Source organism: Sinocyclocheilus rhinocerous, unplaced genomic scaffold (genome assembly GCF_001515625.1).
Source record: "Sinocyclocheilus rhinocerous isolate Xijiao unplaced genomic scaffold, SAMN03320098_v1.1 scaffold1550, whole genome shotgun sequence".
Classification (NCBI taxonomy): domain Eukaryota; kingdom Metazoa; phylum Chordata; class Actinopteri; order Cypriniformes; family Cyprinidae; genus Sinocyclocheilus; species Sinocyclocheilus rhinocerous.
This window is the reverse complement of record NW_015633532.1, coordinates 37,055-37,821: the sequence shown is the minus strand read 5'-3', so window position 1 is coordinate 37,821 and position 767 is coordinate 37,055.

Sequence of the window (767 nt, the reverse complement as noted above, 5' to 3'; positions counted from 1 at the left end):
AGTAATGGAACCGTGTCAGATATTTCAGTATCGGTATCAAAGTATAGATATTTATGATAGCACTACCATGTAGTTTGTTTCTCCAAACTTTGAGTCCATCAATTACGCTGAGCTCCCTCGATGTCTGATCAGCTCTTCACCTGCTGCAGCGGCGGCTTTTCCCGGTTCAGATATCAGGGCTTTTATTGGTCCCTTTACGATCGCATATCTTTATTGGCTACTAAAGTGCTGTCAAAGGTTTGAATATCAATTCAAATTGTGGGCGTACTCAGTACCGAACTATGATTTAAGAGAAACGAAGTAGATTATTTTGCTTAATTTGTACTTAAGTGCAAGTAAAAGTGCAGCTTTAAAAATATACTCAAAAAAGTATAAGTACCTGAAAAACTACTTAATTACAGTAACGTGAGTAGTTGTAATTTGTTACCGCCACCACTGCAAATAAGGCAACCAACTGGACCTTATTTACACACAACACTACTCCACTGATCATGTACTGGTTACTCCACTGCACATCTCGGATCACTTCCTCACTCTTAACCTCAACATGGTTCCTGACACAACAAATACCCCTACACATGTCACTTTTCGACATAACCTACGCTCACTCTCACCCTCCTTCGTTCTAAGCTCAGAGCTGCAGAAAGAGTATGGCGCAAATCACAAAATCCTGCTGACCTTAATGTATATCGATCACTCCTCTCTTCATTCTGTGCTAATGTCTCCACTGCTAAAAGGACATACTATCACAACAAAATTAACAATTC